Source organism: Mus caroli, chromosome 19 (assembly GCF_900094665.2).
Source record: "Mus caroli chromosome 19, CAROLI_EIJ_v1.1, whole genome shotgun sequence".
In the NCBI taxonomy this organism is placed as follows: domain Eukaryota; kingdom Metazoa; phylum Chordata; class Mammalia; order Rodentia; family Muridae; genus Mus; species Mus caroli.
This window is the reverse complement of record NC_034588.1, coordinates 13663204-13682518: the sequence shown is the minus strand read 5'-3', so window position 1 is coordinate 13682518 and position 19315 is coordinate 13663204. Positions and strand designations below refer to the sequence as shown.

The 19315-nt window shown below is 40.5% G+C and overlaps 1 protein-coding gene across 2 annotated transcripts in view; it reads right to left on the bottom strand.

Annotated features, from left to right (window-relative positions):
- The window catches only part of LOC110285306 (guanine nucleotide-binding protein G(q) subunit alpha), a 243182-nt gene that overhangs the window by 69343 nt on the left and 154524 nt on the right, over window positions 1-19315 (bottom strand). The gene's annotated exons all lie outside the window — the stretch shown is intronic.

Genomic DNA, 19315 nt, shown 5'->3' with positions numbered 1-19315 from the left:
TTCTTTGCTCATGCCTGTTTTGTGTTTGGCTGTATCATTATATCAGTACTGAAGACACAGGAAGTTAGCCACTTGGTACCGCACTAAATAACAAGCAGGCAGCTTCCAAGAGCATAATGCTGGATGCATTATAAGATTTCAGGAGAGAAAATCTCAACCTCGGCCTCTGAGTGGAAGACAGTGGCCGTGTGCTTTATTATCTCCCTGGTTAGGATGGAGTACATTATGAATAGCATCTTCAGTTTATACAAAGTTGCAACAATAAAAAAATGGAAAGGGAGACTTCTGACGATATATAATATTCATGAAGATTCAAAATGATTAGGCATTGGCTATACAGTTGCTATACAGAATATTTGTGAACCACTAATTACTCGAATTTTAATAACTATCTGACACACGTGTTCTGAAATGAGAAGAGTGCTCGTTAGGTCATTGGAAGTCAAGAAGATATCTGTGGCACAAAACTTAAAACTGCACTGGAGTAACACCTTTGCAAACTCAGGGCTCAAGGCTTAGAGATATCTTCTCTTCTCTTCTCTTCTCTTCTCTTCTCTTCTCTTCTCTTCTCTTCTCTTCTCTTCTCTTCTCTTCTCTTCTCTTCTCTCTTCTCTTCTCTTTGCTGTCTGCCCACAGGGCTGCAGCACTAGTGGTTCAGACTTTGAAGGCAGGGACTAATGAGACACCCTGCCCCCCACCCCACCCCTTCCGGCAAACAACAACACAGGAGCACAAATGAACAACTCTTTGTTTCAGCAGAGAGGTCAACTCCGATTCAGGATATGCACCTCTGTCATTTCCAAGATTACATATGACATGTGGTTCATTTCCTAATACTAGGTTTAAAAACAAAATCTAATAATTTTAGTCATTGTAATGTCTGTACTCCTAAAATCTTATTAGCCAGCCAAGTATGTTGTTACTGGCTTGGGATATTACTTTGCTTGACAACAGAAAGACAAAACAGACAAAGCATATTGCCCTGAACAAAGCTTCCCCCACTAACTAACTAACTAACTAACTAACTAACTAACCAACAACAGAAACAAACAATAAAAATGCTACCTCACCCTCAAGGCCTTGCAGAGGGGCTAGATTATTTCTATAATTTTCCACATGAAATATGGCCAGTGAAATTTCAGTTAAAACTCTTCAGGAGAATTGAAAGTGAATGGCTCACTCTCTCAGATCTGGGCAAAGAAAAAGTCATTTTGGAGCACACTGCTCCTGTGGTCCTGCAGCCCATTAGCTGGAGGAACAAGAAACTGCTCACCAGTAAACACATGAAGTGAGATGGGCAACAACCCATCTCTGCCCTTCAAGGAACAATGGATCTGAACAGCAAAAAGAGAATAAGAGAATTCTCACTTTACCCAAGCATGTTTTTAAAACAAATGAGTTAAAGAACTGTCATTCTTAAGAATTCAAATTTCAAAAAGATGAGTTAAGAGTCAGCTGTTAAAGTTACTGTATACTTCTACAGAGAACATGGTGATAGCAATGGTCTACACTGTAACACTTGAGTGGTGTATATCTGAAAGATATATTTACGGATGGATCAGAAAGTAAGTTTTATTGTACTAATATGATTTAAGAAAATCTGTACACTTGAAGAAATATTTCAAATCATATTTCTTAAAAAAATAAACATTTTCTTTTTATCTGTGATGGTTACTTTTAATAGTCAGCTTGACTAGACTGATAAATATCACCTGAGAGGACGAGGTGGGAAGGCTATGTTAAGATCTCAGAAGGAAAGAATACTTAACCTTGGAAAATAACAGTATCCTAAACTGTTCAAAACACCAATCAATTACTACTTCACCAGAGGTTTTCTGGCAAAGATGAGGACACACTATTATATCTTTCCTTAGGAGTTAATCCACACAAGCCTATCCATGGGCTTGCACAAGAAAATGCCTCCCAGGAAAGCTGTCTGTTGCAGAGAATAGGGAAAAAAAAAAAAAAAAGCCAGGCGTGGTGGCACATGCCTTTAATCCCAGCACTTGGGAGGCAAAGGCAGGCGGATTTCTGAGTTCGAGGCCAGCCTGGTCTACAAAGTGAGCTTCAGGACAGCCAGGGCTACACAGAGAAATCCTGTCTCAGAAAAAAAAAAAAAAAAATCAAGTCTGCCTGAATGGAATAGCACAATGGTCTCTCTGGTCTCCCACTGTGTGAGAGTGTGTTCCTCTGCAATGGCACCTCTGGTCATTGCCCACTTTCACCTTTAAGAGTGTCTCACACATCATTCTGAAAGAAACTCTGATACACTGTTCTATATCTCATTTGGAGAACAGACTGGGGAGCTGACAGGAGGCCAAAGCAAAACCCTGGCATTTCTTTAACTACTGGACCACATGGTTCTTACCCAGGTCTTGTTTCACTTGTTTGTGGGGGAATTTTCAAGAACTTAGAGCTAAATATACTAAAGAAGCATTAGAAGGCTCCAAACAGAGCTTAATGGGCTATTTTGCTGGGGTCGTTAAAGACCCGAATGACGATAGAGATGCAGACTTTAAGGCCCAGTTATGAGGTTTCAGAAGGGAACAAGGTCTATACCATGAACTAGACTATAGGCCATGGTAATTGGTTTCTGCATTTAGGCAGATTTACAGTGAGAAAGAGCTAAAATAAGGAGGAAATGTGTAGTGTGTGGAGGAAGGACTGTAAATATGGTTATGTTATGGTTAAGGTTCTCTGAGGATGACACCCCTTTATGCAAGAGTTTCCCACTGAAAATCCATTTGTAAAGGAGAATGTCTAAGATGATAGAGCCTGCTGGAAACCAGTGACTAGGAAAAGTGTTTTCCCACCTCAGACACAATACAGTGGGATTGTGGTCCCAGGAACCCAGACTATAAGCCAGCATCAGAATTTGGCACTGTTAACCAATTGGCTCTTATTTTGCAGGCATGTAAGTTGCAGGATCGATAGCGTTATGGATGCTTGTGCCAAGGTTCCAGAAACTGCTGAGGCGAGGCAATGTAAGGCAGAACTGGAGTCTTAGTCAGGAGACTCCAAGAGGGCCCCACACAAGGCTATGGATATAAAGACTCAGTGGAGACTCTAGGATATGAGAAATCATAGGAGAGTCAGATGTTTGCCAAGAAAACCTGTGAGCAAGTTTAAGGAATGCTTTATTGAAATGAAAAACTAGGCCAGAACTAAACTCATAGGGCACTGACCTAGGTAGGAGCTGAGACTTAGCAACCTATGTATGGAGATTTGGAGTGAAACCCAGAAGGGAGACCAGAGCCTGCACAAATACTTGGGCTACATTTTTAAAATCACCAACATCTAAAATTCAGAGATTTTGCATGAACATCTCCCATCTACAAAAAAAAAATGAACAAACAAACAAACAAACATCCAAGATATATTACTTCTCTTAATAAACTCTAAAACCCAGTGACACTTTGGATTCCAAGAAGGTAAGGGACCGTTTGTATGGTATGCTAAATTAAGAACAATGGGAGAAGACATAATGAAAAATGCTTAGCTATGTTGTACACAAGCTGATCAGTTTCAGGTCACTTGTTTAGCCCCCTACCCATCGTACAAGTGCCCACCCTCCCTGCAGAGCTGCCATAACTGTTGCCTTCTTTGTGTGATAAGGAACACTGGTAGTCTCCGGAATCCTGGGCCTGACTCCTGATAGAAGGTATTTTCTGTTTTTGTGGTATGCATACATGCGTGGCTGCTATTATATGTTCAATTCTCATTTGTGAGTTACATAATTATAATGCCACAGGTTATTACTTTGGGCTTATTTTTTTTTAACTGATACTTCTTGACAAAAAAGATTTTTTTTTTTAATCTACAGAGAAACCCCAAGCCCAGTGGGAGCATTTGTATTTTCAAAGACATACAAAGCTCCAACCTAGTCAAAACTTTAAGACCCCAGATAGATGCTCATGAAGTCTTGCAGGTATCACACACATGTGTTCTTTGCCTTCAATTCCATGAGCTTCCATGGAGGGCTAAAGTGACTGTGATGCAGCCCTGGGTATGAAGTACAACAACGAGATTTATCTTCTAGAGACCCAAACTGCCTAAGGACACAGACTTTGTCTGCACCTGGCTATGTCCACGTTTTAGCTGATGCTTCCTTCCTACTGTGCTGTCTGCAGACCATGCGTTGCCATGCTGTCTGCCAACCTTGAGTTGCTGTGCTGACTGCAGGCCTTCAGTTGCTCTACTGTCGACCATGGGTTCTGTGCTATCTGCAGACCACGGGTTCTGTGCTGTCTGCCAACCTTGGGACAGCATTACTGACAGCATTTTCATCCTCTCTCCAATGAGCTAAGGCAGAAACATCCCCGAGCAGTATTTGATGCCCTCTCCCTGACCCTCTCCGAGTGTGTGACCCAAGTGTGATGGACAGTCCATAGGCACTGCTTCTTTCCCTTCTGCAGTTCCTATGGGCACAATTTACATTCATTTAAGTATTTTAAATTCCTTGGCTTGGTTGAAGGAAATAACAACCTTCCTATACCACCAGCATCTGGTTTCTTTTAGAAAAAAAGCAGAGAATGGAAGAAATGAAATCTACTCCAAACCAAGGCAGAAGACTCAAAGAGAAAAAATAATAAGAGGAAAGAGGAAAGTCAGAGCATCATTAAGGGAGCACAAAGCTCAAAACTGCATATATAAAAATAAAAGCCCCAACCACTTACCTAGGTTAATCTCCATTCTATGAAAATATTCTTCCTTTTAATTTTCCATTCAAGAACATAAGATTTAGGATACATAAATCGTCTAGATTTTTTAATGATGAGAAAAATGTCAATATATTCAAGAGTTCAAAGAGAAGCATCCTGCTATCTCACTGTTCATATTTGTCTGTAGAGATTCCAACCATGCTGACAAACACCTTAGGTCACAGACTGTTTAATAGTTTCCGTGTTCAAGGACAATATTAGTGCTACAGAGCACTATTGAGGTGTCTTCCTTTCCGATCTATTTGTTCAGAAATGTGATCTAACAAGACTCAAGGTATGACAATACAGTATAGTGCTAGACAGAAGGAAATACTCTCATCTAGAAATGGAGGCCCTGTTAGGCTGCTGGTGCCATTTGGAGCTAGTCTCACAACTTTTCCAGGCCATGAGTTGGCTTTTATAACTTGGTAATTTAGTTGAAGAGTGGCTGTGATGCTCTGGTCTTATGATTATGCATTAAAGCATAAGCCAGGATAAAATGCTAGCCAATTATACATAGGCAGTAAAGACACATACAAGGCAGGGCCCTGGGCTTTCATCCAGTGATCCCAGCAACTCTGGTCCTACTCAAAAAATAGGACAGCTGCTATAAGGATATAATTTTGTTTTTGAAAAGAAAAATTAACATTGGTACTATATCCTTAATGATTAAATGCTAAATTCCAACCCATCCTATATGTAGTAATTAGCTATTAATCCTATTCAAAAGGTATTGTATTTACTTACATGTCAAAACTTCAACAGAGTAGAAAAGGCAAGGTAGAAATTCTCACCAATAGTATCAATAATGAATGTTTATGTATGATTCTTCTCCTTCTAGCACCTGTAAGATTTTTCTGAAGTGAACATTCTATATCTAGGCTTCTTCATAACAGTGTTAGTTCACCTTACATGAAGAGTCCGAAATACTCATAATTAATGTTGTCTGTTTTACACAATAGATAAAGCATAAAGGTCAAGAGCACAACTAACTACTGCCTTCATTTCAGCAACCTCCCCCCACCCCCATGCACAGTATTACCAGGAATTTGTAGCCCTCTCAACACAGCTAAAGCTCCATATCCCACCAGCAATCTAGAGTCCAACAGAAAGAGGCAGAAGTGGTAGGAAGGACTGATGTCTCAGTGAAGTCTAAGTAGTGGAATCTACTGATGGTAGGCTCTTCAAGCTCACAAGAAAGACAACCAGCTAGGCGTAAGGTCATGGCCACTGAATGGTACTTTCCAGTTAACAAAATGGCCATATTCAGGAAATGTAATAGTGCTTCTCAAACTCAGAACAATACTGGCATCCTCAGGACTACTTGAGCAAACACCAGAGACTCTAAATTAAGTGTCCTATGACATGAGTTTTTTAAAAAAGTTTTTGTTTAACACAAGGTCTTACTATATAGCTTTGGCTGCCACAGAGCTCACTACATAGACTACGTTTGCCTAAAACACATAGATCCACCTGCCTTTGCTTCCAAAGTGTTGGGAGAAAGGCATGCATTAACATGTGCAGCTCTATGACATGGTATTTTAATGCTACCCTAGTCATCTACACTTAGACCTTAATAGGAGGCTGACAACTAGAGCCAGGCTGAGAAGGAAAAAGCAATTTAAGAAGATAATCTATGTGTTTCATCTTCAAATGAGAAAAACATTAAGTTTTGTTTTACACAGTATATGGAACAACTATGGCACTATTACCTGTTTGAGAGCCACGGTGCTAGCCAGCATCCACTGGGTAAAGCAGAGGTAGAGCCTCCCCAGTTATGTGCTGTACAGAGTCTACTACCTAACACCATGAATCTTGATTTCAGCTAAGAATGGAAGCAAAAGTATTACAAACCATTTCAGCATGGAATAACTTAAAGATAGTGGACATTATCTTCCAAATGCAGACATGTGTTCCAAAAACACTCCCACTATGTACAACAGCCTATATGGGCCAGTTTTGTAAAGGTAGATGTTCAATCCCTTCAAGGCCAAGCTTGAAGTCTGAAGAGTAGCTTGAAAGGTACTTAAATGTTTCCACATAATGATGTGATTTTGCTGTCAAAACTCAAGGAAAGTATAGTAAGGGAGGTACCAAATCAACTACAAAAATGCAGACGCTAAATCCTTTGGCAAAGCTTTAACCCACATGTGTAACCTAAACAATGCAATCCCTTTCAATGAACTAAAGTAATGGCTGATCAACATGAGCAGCAAAGACAGATTACAAGTCTCAATTAAAAGCCCGAGGAGGAGCTAGAGAGACAGATCACTGGTTGAGAACACTGTCCATTCTTCCAGACGATCTGGGCAGCTCACAACTATCTGTTATTTTAGTTCTAGTGGTCTGGTACCTTCTTCTGGCCTCCTCAGTCACTAGACACACACAAAATGAGCAGACATACCTGAAGACAAGACACCCATACACATAAACTAATAATTCAAGACATATGTACTATTTGTAAAAATCCTGTGTATAACTGTGATAGAATCAAAAATGAATAATGGCATTTAGTAAGCATAGCCAACTGACAGTTATTTTCTTCCTCCTCCTCCTCAGCTAAGTAGCCCCTGCAATGTCCTTTTATGTATGCTAAAGAGTTCTCTTACAGTGAACTTCAATACAGACTACATAATTACTGTCATAAGAATTATAAAATTGTTTAAAATCTAGGCTAGAGAAGTAGTCAGTAGAGTGCTTACTTTGCTAACAGAAGACCTAGTCAATCCCCAGAAGACAGTTTAAGAAATGAAAAAAAAAAAAAAAAAAAAAAGTTGGGAGTAGTGGTGTCAACTCCTGGGCTGGGAAGATGAAGTCAGGCACTGGCTAGCCTAGTCTACTAGGAGAGAGAGTTCTCGGCCAATGAGATACTTTCAGTACATCTGCCCTACCCCCAATTACATGTGTACACACACACACACACACACACACACACACACACACTTTAAGAAGGCTGCTGGCTTGCCTGTAATTCAAAGACTGGGCAATGGAAACAGGGCAAGCTGGATTGCTAGACTAGCTGAATCTTTGTGCTTCAGCCAGAGTCCCTGCCTCAAAAATAAAGTGAAGGGCAGCTCATGGAGACTCAACACATCAGCCTCCAGCCTCCACAGGCACGGGCAAACAAATCTGCATACATGTATATGTATGCTACCACATGTATCCATATATGGAAAGACATAATTAAAATAGTTCATATCACAAAGACTGAACATCTTATTAAAGATACTTTTAACAAGAAGGTAAAAGAATGTTTATGAATGTCTACATGCTTTAAAGAAAATGTGGACTCTTCTGAGTTAACAGTCAGTCTATCCAGGCAGCCTGGAGACTTGGCACATGCCACATGAAAGCCAAATCAATTGAGAGGAGAAGAAACTGTTCTGCTTATCACAGATAAGAGATGAGGTAGTGGTCTGTAAGGGGCAGGTAAAGAAAAATGGAAATTTCTGTTTTTTAGAGAGTTATGAAGAATCTTCTGGAACCCTAATAAAGATTTGTATGGAAATCAAAACATAAAGGTAGTAATTAAGTAGATATTTCAATAATTCAAAGACTAAAGAGATATTTCACCTCAAAATTTTTTTTCTCCTCTCTTTCTCTACCACAATCTTGATACAGAAGCCCCTTAGACACTGTTAATACACGTTCACATTCTGGTACAGTCTCTGTCCTCTGTCATTAGTATATATTAGCAGGATCCATTTCCATCAATGAAACACAGACTCACACCTGTGTCTCTGATACTGTTTCTCAATATGATCTCTATGACAGCCAGTCGCCAGGAAGTGGGAAACTATTAACTGGTGTCACTGTATTATAAAGTCTCAGTTAAATATAGCATGGTGGAAAACTAATAGCCAATGTTCCAGGAACCAGAAGACACCCACTCACAACATGCAGGAATTACCAGCTCTCAGGCCATGACTACTATCTGGTTTTGCTTCTGCAATTTCACTAACACCTTGATTTTTACAGGTCTGTGGAGATGCTCGTGTGAAGTGGGAATTGGTATAGGAATGACATCTGATGGCAGGGACAGTCCTAGCTCCTAAAGGTGAACCTTCAAGGAAACGGATGGGCTGTAGGTGATGCACAGTCATGACATCTCTACCTACACTTTTGCTCTAGCTTCCAAAGATTGTCAGGGTCTCATGTGACTTAAACTAGTTGTAAGTAATTGCCCTCGACAGCTCATCTCTCAGAATGCATTACCCAGCAAAAGAATTCTCCACTGGCTCCGGATCACGTGCTCTCTAACCTGCTGTGCCTCTGCTCAGGGTAAGTGAGGAGAGAGCACATGTAGGTCAGAGCCATTCTCTGGAGACACTTAAACTCACCCCAGACTCTGAGCAACGTTTAGAGTACTTTTACTCCCTATCCTGGGGGCGGGGAAAGAGCTCCTCTAATGCTTTGCCACTTTTTAAATATGGGTCACAAAATCAAGAGTTAAAATTCAAAAAATTAAAAGGCCAAATCCCCATGGCTCCTAAGATTCTCTAGGCCATATTCCTCTCATACATATAACTGTTGTATTCGTTTTACTGGTGTCTTTTGTTTCTTGCTTGCTGATTCTAATAAAAAGGGGTTTAAAAAAAATTAAAAAAGCAAACCCAGACTAAGCCTCACAGACCAGCATATTTTATTTTTCTTTAAATCCAGATGTCCAGGAGCAAAACTCTTGTTTCAATTACTCACAAAGTGATGTGCAATGGAAGTCATAGCACAGACTAGCTGTCCAGCTCTGCAGGGCTGTATATACTATCCTAGGGTGTGTCTCTAATGGGCAGGGGGAAATTGACATGGTAGACCCAAAAGAAGAATTAGTAGGAGAAGCCTGACATTAGAGTATGTGGTAGCGTGGAATAAACTACAAAAACAGGTTGATAAAATTAACTCTAAACTGTGAATCCAGATAGTTATCTTTAAAATGAGTATTCCAAAAAGCACTGAGAGGAAACATATAACAGCATGCTCTTAAAAGGACAATAGTTAAATGGTCGCCAGATCCCCTTTATGTTAATACTGACTGTGTAGAAACTAGTTTTCTTCTGTCGTTTCTACTATCCTCTACTGAATGTTATGTGTAAACCACTTGATTCTATTCCATATCTACCTAAGCACTACACTGTGACAAGCAGATAAGGAGACACTCATGCACAAAGTTAAAGTCCTGGGGGGGGGGGGGGGATACCGCCATGATGGTATATCCTTGCAGTCTCAGGACTTAGCAGGCCGAGGCAGAAGGCTCATTTCTGAGTTGGAAGGGAATGATCTACATTACAGGGAGGTTAATGATTTAGTGCTTGACACCTGCTGCTCTTGCTTTCCTAGCTATGCTTCTGCTGAGGCAGAGTAAGCAGCCCCCTCTCCCTGGGTAATTAATTCAACTGCTAAGAGGACTCTTTTAGTTGGCTCTCAGTTCCTGTGTTTCTTTTTTGTTCAGCAGTACAAAGCCAGTAACTGGAGGGCTAATACTTGGCTACCATAACACAACAATAAAAAACAAAGTTGTAAGGTGTTCAATCTTCAGTCAGATTCATGAAAGAGCTACTGATAAACCACATGATCATCTCACTGGATACTAAAAAAAAAAATCATCTCACAAAATCCAACCCCCCCCTCATGATAAAAGGCTTGGAAAGATCAGGAATTCAAGGCCCATACCTGAACATAGTAAAAGCAATATACAACAAACCAGTAGCCAACATAAAACTAAATGGAGAGAAACTTGAAGCAATCCCATTAAAATCAGGGACTACACACAAGACTGCCCCCTCTCTCCCTATCTATTCAATATAGTACTTGAAGTTCTACCTCGAGCAATTAGACAACAAAGGGAGGTCAAAAGGATACAAATGGAAAGGAAGAAGTCAAAATATCACTATTTGCAGATGATATGATAGTATACTTAAGTGGCCCCCAATATTTACACCAGTGAACTCCTAAACCTGATAAACAACTTCAGCAAAGTGGCTGGATATAAAATTAACTCAAATCAGTAGCCTTCCTCTACTCAAAGGATAAATAGGCTGAGAAAGAAATTAGGGAAAATACACCCTCACAATAGTCACAAATAATATAAAATACCTTGGTGTGACTCTAACCAAGCAAATGAAAGATCTGTAATGACAAGAACTTCAAGCCTCTGAAGAAAGAAATCGAAGATCTCACAATATGGAAAGATCTCCCATGCTCATGGATTGGCAGGATTAATATAGTAAAAATGGCCATCTTGCCAAAATCAATCTAAAGATTTAATGTAATCCCCATCAATATTCCAATAGAGATAGAAAGAACAATTTGCAAATTCATTTGGAATAACAAAAACCCAAAATAATGAAAACCATTCTCAACAATGAAAGAACTTTTAGAGGAATCACCATCCCTGACCTCAAGCTGTATTACAGAGCAATAGTGATAAAAACTGCATGGTACTGGTACAGAGACAGGCAGGTAGATCAATGGAATAGAATTGAAGACCCAGAAATGAACCCACACACCTATCACCCACACTTGGTCTTTGACAAGGGAGCTAAAACCATCCAGCGGAAAAAAGACAGCATTTTTAACACATGGTGCTGGTTCAAATGGAGGTCAGCATGTAGAAGAATGCAAATCGATCCATTCTTGTCTCCTTGTACAAAGCTCAAGTCCAAGTGGATCAAGGACCTCCATATAAAACCAGAGACACTGAAACTAATAGAAGAGAAAGTGGGGAAGAGCTTCAAACACATGGGCAAAGGGGGAAATTTACTGACCAGAACACCAATGGCTTATGCTCTAAGATTAATAATTGACAAATGAGACCTCATAAAATTGAAAAGCTTCTGTTAGGCAAAGGACACTATCAATAGACAAAATGGCAACCAACAAATTGGGAAAAGATCGTTACCAATCCTACATCCAATGGAGGGCTAATATCCAATATATACAAAGAATTCAAGAAGTTAGACTCCAGAAAACCAAATAACCCTATTAAAAATGGGGTACAGTGCCAAACAAAGAATTCTCAACTGAGGAAATTTGAATGGTTGAGAAGTACCTAAAGAAATGTTCAACATCCTTAGTCATCAGGGAAATGCAAATCAAAACAACCATGAGATTCCACCTCTCATCAGTCAGAATGGCTAAGATTAAAAATTCAGGTGACAGCTGATGAAGGAGAGGATGTGAAGAAAGTGGAACACTCCTCCACTGTTGGTGGGATTTCAAGCTTGTACAACCACTCTGAGGACCGAGCTATACCACTCCTGGGCATATACCCACAAGATGCTCCAACATATAACAAGGACAATGCTCCACTATGTTCATAGCAGCCTTATTTATAATAGCCAGAAGTTGGAAAGAACCCAGATGCCCCTCAACAGAGGAATGGATACAGAAAATGTGATACATTTACACAATGGAGTACTGCTCAGCTATGAAAAACAACGAATTCATGAAATTCCTAGGCAAATGGATAGAACTATAAAATATCAGCCTGAGTGAAGTAACCCAGTCATAAAAGAATACACATGGTACTGATAAGTGGATATTAGCCCAGAAGCTCAGAATAGCCACGATACAATTCACAGACCATACGATGTTCAACCAAAGTGTGGATGTTTCAGTCCTTCTTAGATGGGGGAACAAAATACTTGTGGGAGGAAATACAGAGACAAAGTATGGAGCAGAGATTGAAGGAAAGGCCATCCAGAGACTGCCCTATTTGGGGATCCATCCCATAGACAGTCACCAAACCCAGACACTATTGTGAATGCCAAGAAGTGTTTGCTGACAGGAGACTAATACAGCTGTCTCCTGAGAGGCTCTGCCAGAGTCTGACTAATACAGAGGTGGATACTCGCAGCCAATCATTGGACTGAGTACGGGGTACTGAAGAACAACCCCATAGGAAGAACAACAACATCAATCAACCATATTACCCAGAGCTCCCAGGGACTAAACCACTAACCAAAGAGTCCACATGGAAGAACCCATGGGTTCAACTCCATACTTAGCAGAGGATGGCCTTGTGGGACATCAATGGGAGGAGAAGCCCTTGGTCCCGGGAAGCTTCAATGCCCCAGTGTAGGGGAATGCCAGGGCGGGGAGGTGGGAGTGGGTAGGTGGTTGGGTGGGGAAGCACCCTCATAGAAGCAGGGGGAGGAGAGATGGGATAGGGGATTTCTGGAGGGGAAACCAGGAAAGGAACAACATTTGAAATAAAACATTCAATAAAAAATATTAGAATGAGCCAGGCGTGGTGGTGCATGCCTTTAATCCCAGCACTTGGGAGGCAGAGGCAGGCTGATTTCTGAGTTCGAGGCCAGCCTGGTCTACAGGGTGAGATCCAGGACAGCCAGGGCTACACAGAGAAACCCTGTCTCAAACCAACCCCCCAGCCCCCAATAAAAACCCCAAAAAGAAAAAAGAATGCATTTAGACTCACATATATAGTTTACAAAAGCTATTATTTAAAATTTGTCCATTTGAAATAGTTGTAAATTCTTTTTATAATGTATTTATTTTATGTGCATTGGCATTTTGCCTGCATGTATGTCTAGGTGAGGACATTGGATCACTTGGAACTGGAGTTACAGACAGTTGTGAGCTGCCATGTGTTTGCTGGGAACTGAACCCAGGTCTTCTGCAAAAGCAGGTGGCTCTTAACTGCTGAGCCATCTCTCCAGACCCTAGTTGTCAATGTTTTATCTATAGAAAAAAAATTAAAGGAGTTATGTTCCTGTTATTTATTCTGGTTCTATAAAAACAACACGACCATCACGTGGGAAGCAGATAAAGGCCTAGAAACTCACAGAAATGTTCTCCTTCTCATGTCAGTAATAAACGAGCTTGAGGAACTACAGTCTCAAAGCAATGTCTTCGGTGGTCACGTACTTTTAGCTGTAGAACCTTTTAAAAACTAGTCTCTTTTGTGACAAAGTAAACAACTAGGACACAGAGCCTTTTTTTTTTTTCCCATAACTCCTTAACTACTTCTGACTACTCCTTTATTTTATTTTATGTTTTTGGTTCAAGACACGGTTTCTCTGTGTAGCCCTGAAGCAGCATAATATGATGCTTACATTCAGCAAAGACAAGTATCCTTATTCCCCTCTCTGCTCATCTGGCGTGATTTTTCACTACATGGTGATGACAGCTGTTTCTCAGGGTGCAGGTTCCAAAGAGTTTTCAGTTTATTTATGACTGATTTTTCTTAATGTATCATCCCCTCCCCAAAGAGAGTAGAATCTTTATCCCCCCAATTTTTTAATTTCCACATAATTAGTGGTAGGAAAAGATGATAAAAGTTTAACATTGGAACCAAGATGTAAGTTGTAAAATAATACTGATTTTTATTTTAAAATCCATATGCATATGCTAAATTTCTACTAAACTCAGCAAAATAGTGAGATCCGAAATAGCTAAAGCCATCTTAGTCAAGGGGGGGACAGAAACCAAAACAAAACCAGAGACACTTTATCATTAGATAAATGCTATGCCTAGTGAAATATCAGTAATGTCTAATTTTTAAAATGACTTTTGTTTTGGAGCCAAGACTGACCTAGAACTCAAAAATCCCCTTGCCTTGGCCTTTGGAGTAATGGGGTGACAATTATGTACCACCATACCCAGGTCTTCTAAACTGATTTTTTCCCTAGCCTTTTCCGACTTTAAAAAAAATACTATTTCCTAGCTATACTTCTGTAAAAAGACAGTAAGTAGCTCCTCAGTCTATAGCGCTTTATCACTTCTATAATTTAAAATCAATAAAGAAAAGTGCCTATTAAAAAAAAGAATCCCAACATTTTACTGAGATAAAGTTGAGATTTTAATGAAAATTCTCAGTGAACATAATCTTGAAAGAAAGCGCATACTGACGTCAGTACAAAGGTTCCTTTCAGATCTGGAAAGAACTCATGAGCCAAGCCCAGCACCTTGTAACTCTGTACCCTGCAGAGACATCAAACGTTCATGTCTACTGCTAGTCTATTCACGGCAGCCAAGAATGAAACCATCCAAGAAATGTGTCAGTGGATAAATGCATAAAGAAGATATGGCATGTGTACATGATACAATTTTATACAGTCATCAAGAAAAATGAAATAAGGTTTTTTTTAGGAAAATGGTTAGAACTAGAAATCACCAGGTTAACCAAAACAAGCCACATGCAGAAAGACAAAACTTTCTTTTGTCTTCCTCTCATATGCAGAATATAGCTTTAAAAATCCATAACTATATCATAACAATATATAAATATATTCAAATGAACACATTAAAATACATATATATAATCATGAAATCAGAGGAGGGATCACAGGAAAGGTGGAAACAACCTTAAGATACAAGCAAACAGAAGGGTAATAACACATGCGCTAAGACAGCAAAAGGATGGGAAACAGGCAAAGGGGAACAGGCACAGTTGCGAGGGATGTTGGAGGGCGGGTGACAAATGCATGTATGAAAAGGAGAGCAAAAATCATTACTGTGTATGCTCATCTAAATTTTTAAAAATAAAAGTAAGAGACCTGTACTGAAATTACAGTGCACCCTCTCCCAAGCTGCACACAGGCAAAACACTGCTCCCTTCCTTTCCCAAGATGCACAGGGGTTGCACACTCCATCCAAAGCTGTCATTTCTAGTTCTAGGGCTATCCACTTTTTCCTCACAGGAGCCCTGATGATCAGCAGGATTTCACTAGCTTCTAGGGCAGCTCACAAATAATAACAGCTCTTTCTGAGCCATGTGTTAATCATAAGCAGAAGTCAGGCGTGACTGATCATTTTTATCGTAATATAGAGCTTTAATTCACATAATCTTTCATTAGCACAGAAGGGCTGCTGTGTTAGTAAGATTCTTTTCACTACAGCAAATTTCTTGAGAAAAGCAATAATTTTTAATTTTGCCTCTCAGGGTTTGAGAGAGTCCATCACAGATTGCCCCCTTACTATGAGCCTGTGACAGGACAAGATATCTTGGCACAAGTAGATGGCAGATCAAATCCCAGAAATCATTACTGGGCAGCCTAAGAAAGAACAGGAGGGGTCAGAAATCCCACAGTCCCCTTTGTTCCACCCCCCTAGAGGTCCCCTGTCTCCTACTGCTATCCTGGAGGCATAGCCTTTCACACACAGGCTTTGGGACACCTAATGACAGCAGCTAATGTAACAATTTCTGTTCTTTGCAAATCAATGACACTGTTCAACTTTATCCAGAAGGCCTGGGCTACTGGGTGGACAAAATCTTGGGCAAGCATGCAAGAGAAAGAAGGACAAATAATAATTGATTGATTGAATAGTTGATTCCCAAATTAACTCTGGTTCAAGATTCTTTTCTTCAGTTTGGTGAGGTGATGTGCACCTCACTGAGCCTGAAGCAGGAGGATCTCTGTGAGTTCAAGGCCAGTGTGATCTACATGGAGAATTCATAGGCCAGCCAGATCTACATAGTAAGAACCTACCTCCCCCCAAATTCCTTACTTCTCAGAATTCATTCGTTTTTCACATGTAGCCATCAGCTACATATGGAAATACACATGGGCAGAAAGCAAACTTACACAGTTTTTATCTTATGGCATGAGGAAAATCGATGGACCTAGAGATGTTACATACACAGCATTAGTCAGACAAAGAAAGTCTAACTTCCTGTGCTTTCTATCATTGTCAGATATACATTTAAATACATATTTATGTGGGAACATGAAAGCAGAAGGGGGGCTATTATGGGTCTAAAGTAGAAACCAGAGGGCAATATCAAGAAAAAATAGAAAATATTCCAAGTTTTTTCTCACGTGCAGAATCTAAATTTAAATATTATATAAGGGGCGAGAGAGCAGGAGGAGGCTGGTGGGGATGGGAGGAGGCAAGAGAGGAAGGGAGGAGGAATGAAAAGGGTGTGAACAAAGGAAAATACCATTCACCATGAAACCCATTATTTCTTAAGTAAACAAAGAACTAGTAAAACAAAATAAATACACTTAATAAAAAGGCTTTATAACATGGAATTTTCCATGTGCAGCACTATTTTAATACCCATTTGAGATTTCAGAACCTTTTAGATTTTTAGATTTCTGGATTACCAGTTTTCCCAAAGGGGTCCCACCTGCCAAGGCCTGCCACCTGTGATGTAGCAGCACAGTAGACTCCTGTGCCCAGTCAGAGGCCTCTTCACTACTTACTGCTCCACCTTGAGTGAAGAGCTGTGAAGTAGAGAAACCCCAGGGGTAGTGGGACACAGTGCTGATGGCTAGGCTGCCACTACTTACATGCGTGAAAGGTCTGCTTAGATTTGGCCATGGCCCTTTACCACTTAAAAATAACTACTGCTGGGTATGGTGGTAACTGACTATAATTCCAAGTCTTGGCTCGGACAGATGCAGCAATATGATAATCTGGGGCCAGCCTCAGCTATAGAGTGAGACATGGGCCAGCCTAGACTATCTAGTTATGCTCTTAACTTTCTGGTAAGACCACTGGAAGAGACACAAGCTCAATGAGGCCGGCAGTGCCTCCCAGAGCCCAGAGTACGCCCTGTCAAGCTGCAATGGCAGTCCGTGTTCCCAAACTGCAGAGCTCTGAGAAGGCTACATTCAACGTTGCCTTTTATTTTCTTCACCAGCAACTAGAGTATAACCTTTTCAAATGACTCAGCAACTCATCTTTAATTCATTTTTCCTGTCTGGGAATGTGGACATTTTTCTCTGCAAATGCTCAAATGATCCACGTTGCATTAGAAAAAAAAAAAAAAAGCTACATTTATCCCTGAGCCATTCTGGATATACAATGCACTCAAAAATTGGTTGAGTTAAAAGATGATTTTAAAAGACAGACTGTAGTGATACGAAAAAATTCATCTTAATTCTTCTAAATACAGAATTCCTTTCTTTCAAAAAAAAAAAGTCAACATGTCAGCAGGTAGATGCAAGCTACTGACTCCGCTTTCGTTCTTGAATATACGTGTGGTGCAGATAATGTATTGATAGTAAGATGCATGTATGCATGTATGACATATTGAAGCTGGGATGGTAGCTCAATGCCCTTGGGAGGCTGAGGTAGGGAAACATTGTGAGTCAGGGCAGCCTGGGCTAGTGCACTCCAGGATGCCTGAACTATAGACTGAAAGGATAAATGACCAGCTTTCAACTAGGCATTTACAGGCTAGGTCAGGAAATGTCTTTGGCTTTAGGGCAGATGTTATTTGAGCCAACCTTACAGTTGGCAGGAACGCTTGCTTTCTCCGTCTTTCAGCTCTAGGTCCTAACTCCTAGTCTTCCTTTCCCTTTATGGAAAACATCAGAGTAAACCTGAGGAAAGCAGGGGAAGGAGCAGACTGGACACTAAGCGCATTAGCATGAACTGCACCAACCGCTCCAGGAAGGTAGGAGGACATCAGGAGACATGCCAGTGGCTGGGCCCACACCACTGCACACAGGCCCAGGCAACACACACACACACAATCAGTAATATTTCAGCCCCTCTGGGAGTTGATATGCTGGCTTATTAAAAAAAAAAAGTTGGGGGAGGGGTGAACCACCATTCTACACACAGCACACAGCTTAGAGAACCCTGGCTGCTCTGTGGTAAGAGCAGGTGTTAAATCAGATGCTGGGAGCTGTCAAGTAAAAAATTACCCAGCATCTCACTGTGGGGTCAGATTCTGCACTGACATGTGCTGCGAGGGGCAATGGGAAGAAAGCCTGAGGCTCTCAGCATATATTTAAAACAGCATGGTCAAACTAAAGTGAATGGCAACGGAACAACCATCATTCTGCAATTTTCACACACAAAACGTGGCAAAATCACTGCAATTTGGTAGAAATGTTTCTTTCAAGCATATTTCCTGGAAAAGGCATTAAGTTTTATTCTAATGTCTTTTTTCCTCTTTGCCTCCAACTTAGCTGCATCCCAGACTCTGGAGTCTACAATAGTCATTAGACTTCTTTGCTATAGATGTATTAAAGTTGTACCATTGATAAATTAGTATTTTAAGATCTTAAACATATAAACAAAATAAGTGAAATAAATGATATGTAAGCAGTGCTATCTGTTTAAGAGTGTGACATTTCTTCTGAAACATTTCACAACGTCTATTATGTGAAACCCTCTGATCTGCTCTATCCTACCACACAAAGGGAAACTGAGTCATTAGCAAATTTCTGTCAGGAATAATAAGTGTTTTCTTGGTAAAGAAAAGGCACTTAGTGTGTTTTCAAATTGGTAGTACCCTCTACTGCCAAACCATGGTTTGCCTTTTCTGTTACCAGAAAGCTCTGTCTGAAATGCCACACTGCTTAAAAAAGACACCCGTCTCTGCTCTGTGCAGGTGTATATAGAGATGCCCGTCTCTCTCTCTGCAGGTGTATATAGAGATGCCCGTCTCTCTCTCTGCAGGTGTATATAGTGCAGCAGTCATCTAGCAACTGTGAGACTCGGAGCGGCCAACTTCCAATAAATCACGCTCTCTTAAGGGGCCATAAAACACTGTAATGAGCTGAGCTTCTGTTGTTTTTCCCTTCACTGAGGGGCCACACCCCCACCCAACTGTCCTCAGTTCTCACCACAGCTGTTTTGGGGAGATAGCATATATTTTCTACCATATTTGTTGAGGGACAGGCCTTGAAGCCACACAA